This window comes from Pyrus communis, chromosome 3 (genome assembly GCF_041283825.1).
Source record: "Pyrus communis isolate YQ-2024b chromosome 3, ASM4128382v1, whole genome shotgun sequence".
Lineage (NCBI taxonomy): Eukaryota > Viridiplantae > Streptophyta > Magnoliopsida > Rosales > Rosaceae > Pyrus > Pyrus communis.
This window is the reverse complement of record NC_142567.1, coordinates 27,919,024-27,923,143: the sequence shown is the minus strand read 5'-3', so window position 1 is coordinate 27,923,143 and position 4,120 is coordinate 27,919,024. Positions and strand designations below refer to the sequence as shown.

The window sequence follows — 4,120 nt, the reverse complement described above, 5'->3', positions numbered from 1 at the left end:
GACTGCTTGCCGCATCTTCCATCTTTCCGGTTGTTTTTGCATTTATTGTACTTTGTTGAGCTTCCCCCTGCCGTTGGATGAAACCCCGATCAGATCCTTTGGGCTACATTTCCATCTAACGGTGCACCTAGAGGCTGGAGCCTTAATGTTAACTAATAAGTTTATTTAGAAAATTAAGGGTCTCATTAGATTTTGTCTTAAGGAAAACACATTTGGTGGGATTTTTCCAGATTTTTCAAAGGCCATGGGGTACCTACCCCTTGGAGCAATTCTACACTATGGTAATTATTGCTTTAGTGAACAATAACCGCACGATTGCATCTCCACCTCAGAAATCAATGCCCCAAGCAACTGAGCAAGCGCATGAAAAATTAGTTTTTTTTTATCCTAAAAAAATTAATAAAAAAAATATTATGATTAATTTCCGATAGGATATTTGAACAAATCCGTCACGCCATGTATTTTTTAATTTTAAATTATTTTTTGGCTAAATTTATATTGGTGGTTAGATTATTTAAATTTAGTGACCAATTTGTGCCACATGGTGACACACCCCGACCCAGAAAGTCCACTTGGACCCTGAATCGAGCTGTGCTGGCCGACACCCGGAAGGTGACGAAGCCATAAAATGTGATAGTGTATAAAAAGTGAATAAATTTGAATCTAAAAGTGTCTAAGTACCAGAGTGCGCTACGAGTGGGAGCGAACCCATTTTCACACGCGATGTCAGAGCATAAGTAAGGTAGAGTAATGTGGGTAAGAATCATACCCTCAGAAATACCCATCAATACTAAAATTCGCCACAGATTCTTGTCGATACAAACTCAGCAGCTAAAACCTGGAGGGCACCAAACAGAAGGTGTGAGTAAGCAATAAAACCAAGCTTCCCAAAGTTATTACCTCTCTAAAGTAATGCCCCTAAATGTAAAACCCGTATCGCTTTCCATAAGACAGTACCCCATATATACATATATCCAAACCATACTCAGAAATGACCAAAACCACGGTTTGCCATCAAATCCACCATACATTAATAAGTAGGCCAAATGAACTAAATCAATACAAAGTGATATATCAGTCAGAGTCATCTAAAATGACATGTACAACTTATTCGTATCTCGTCAATCATGGCTAGCATATAAGTCGGAGTCACCTATAGTGACCTGTACGACTTATCCATATCTCGTCAATCATGGCTAGCATATAAGTCGGAGTCACCTATAATGACCTGTACGACTTATCCAAATCTCATCAATCCTGGCTAGCATATAAGTCGGAGTCACCTATAGTGACCTGTACGACTTATCCATATCTCATCAATCCTGGCTAGCCAATAGCTCAATAAGTATACCTGTACACGAGTCGGAACCACCTAAAGTGGTCTGTACGACAGGACTGGGTGTAAATAAATACGCTCAAGTGCTACGATCACGTGAAGACTGGGCGAATAATCGCGGGTCACCTACGAGTCGGAACCACCTAAAGTGGTCTGTACGACAGGACTGTGCACCTACCTTGGATCCAAGGTGAGCATAAGGTGAACATCACGTGAAGGACTGTGCCCTGGCCACGGGCGGGAGCACTAACACCGGGGTGCAGGTTTATGAGCTCTCAATGCATCTCAATATAACATGTGCAACTCATGGCAACCAGTACGACAATATCGAAGTTGCCTAACACATAACTATAGTCATGCTATAACGCAATCGATTCAACTAATATCGTAACTCACCTGAACTTACCTGGGTGTCCTGCGTTCACCTTTGCACTTGAAAGCATTCTCAATAATTATATGCAAGTAATATACATAAGGATATACCATGATGCAATCTAATACTGAACCATGTCGTAGCATTTTCAATTATAAACAATACAGTGAGAAGTGTACAATCAATAACGCCTACTCCCAAACTACTTACTTTCAGGGATAATTATCCATGACAACTCAATTAACACTAATTTAACAAACTAATTCATAAAACTAAAACTTGCCTTTACCAATTTCCTCTGCATTACTCAATTTCCCAAGCAAGGCTTTTGTCTCAAATATTTTATGGTTGCATCTAACGTCTCGTTAGACTGCCTACGTACCCTAGACAGGGATCAAGCCATTCGTAGTTCATATTGGTACTTCAAGCATTCACAATAATTATACGAAGGTAATGTACCTAATCAATTTAAAAGTTTCGATAGAACTCTCAACAATATGTACGATAAAAAGGAAAAGATCCACTCACCTGGAGTCCACGCTATGATTCCCTAGCACACACATCGAGGCGTCCTGAATGATTGGTCCCTGTGACCAATTATCAAATCACATCTCAGAACTTTTATCTGAAGAATATGCAATTCACATAAAACACAACCTCAACGACATTCTAAAATAGGTTGAGACCTATTGACCACAAGTCAACCGTCGATCAAAGATCGACGGTAGGGTTTACAACACTGTATAACTTGACTCGGAAGATCCGCATATCAGATTTCCAATCCGCAACTCCCAACGATCCACAATATATTTCTAGAATAACATATTAAAACTTCATTACGATCCAACAGTCAGATCTCCGCCAATTGCTTAAAACAAGTGGCCGTGAACATTTATTTTACTAACTTACAAATCCAATTAAGGAAGATCCGTAAGTCGGATTCGCGATCCGTAAATTCCTATGATCTTTAAATATTACGCATTATAATTTATCCAATTTTGGTGACGATCCAACGGTCGGATCATCGATTCACATTTTTATCAAGTAACGTATCGTAACGAATTTACGTTCCAACTATCAACCTACGTCATTCAAATGACAAAACTGAATTCAAAACATTCGACTCGCCGGAAAATCCAACTATTTCCAAAAATTCTCAAACTTCACAGAAATGAAGATCTCAGTGAGTGGAGCAACTTTCATACCTGCCACGAAGTCCAAAAATGGACGGAAGATGGTCAATTTTGCCCACGAAGCCGGCGGGTGCCTAAAACTTCCCGACGTCGATTCGTCATCTACGGTGGTCCAACGGGGTCAAGGTTGGTTGGGTTTTGCTCCTGGGATGATGGGCTACAAAGCCCAAGTGGTGGCATCGGCCATCGCTTTGCCGATTTGCCGGAAAATCGAAAAGGGTGGCCGGAGCACCATTGATTTTCGTCAACTTTCGTGGCCTCAAACCTCCACATCCCATGGTTAATCAAGGTGTTTCTTGGGTGGGTTTTGTAGAAGGGAATGAGAGCTTCAAGATGGTGGTGGTGGCATCGAAAAACTCCACCGGAGTTGGCCGGAATCAGCCTCGGAAAGTAGACCCACGGTGGGTGCGGGTGGACGGGAACCACCTCTTTTTTTTTTTCTCTTTCCTCCCTCCATTTCTGATTGGGTTTGTGGGGATTTAATTTAAATAAACACTAAACCTTGAATAACCAATTTCGAACGTCTGTAACTATACCGTTATAATCCGGACTCGCAAACGGCTTTCGCCTATACGTTCGTACCAATGAGTACTACGAGGATATGCTAAAAGAATAAGTTCCACATCTCTCAAGTCGATGGTCAACGGAAGTCAAAGTCCTTGCCTCTAGGGCAATTTCGTAAATTCACGCTTTTAAAATAAAATAAAAACGTAAAATTTGGAACGGGTTGTCACACATGGCATGTCAATAATTTTTTTTTTTAAATTGTAATAATTGTAGCCATTGGATAAAAATCCAACGGCCCAAGATGATTGATGAGGAGGATCCTCTCCATTAGCTCAGGAGAGGATCCAAATCCATAGTCCGATTACATGACCATTGGAAATCTAGGGGTCTAAATCTCCCACGTTATAAAGCATCTGCATTGCAGGTCTCATTGAAATTTTGTCCCTCCACCACACACGTGTAATACATGTGCTGAGCGCAAAAAAATTTCAACTTGATTGGTGCGAGGTTGATGTCACACCAACTCAGGCGCCCACTCGAGCCATTCTTGCCCGACTGCCTAGTTTAGGGTCTTGGGCCCACCTATAGCCTGACTTGTTTGGTTTGGGGGTGAAGGGGATTTTGCGGGTTTTGGGGGATTCATTCACCCACTTGCACGGGGGTGTACTACCAGGCTGATTTCGACATTAGAAAATTCAATTTTATGGTATT

At 41.2% G+C, this 4,120-nt stretch overlaps 1 long non-coding RNA gene across 1 annotated transcript; it reads right to left on the bottom strand.

The window, feature by feature from the left end:
* Positions 1-550: 550 nt before the first annotated feature.
* On the bottom strand, positions 551-3,307 carry LOC148698263 (uncharacterized). Its single transcript, XR_015961049.1, has 3 exons — positions 2,915-3,307; positions 2,238-2,296; positions 551-838 (listed from the first exon to the last, which is right to left on the bottom strand). It is a non-coding gene; the product is annotated as an uncharacterized LOC148698263 (long non-coding RNA).
* Between the last annotated feature and the right edge of the window lie 813 nt (positions 3,308-4,120).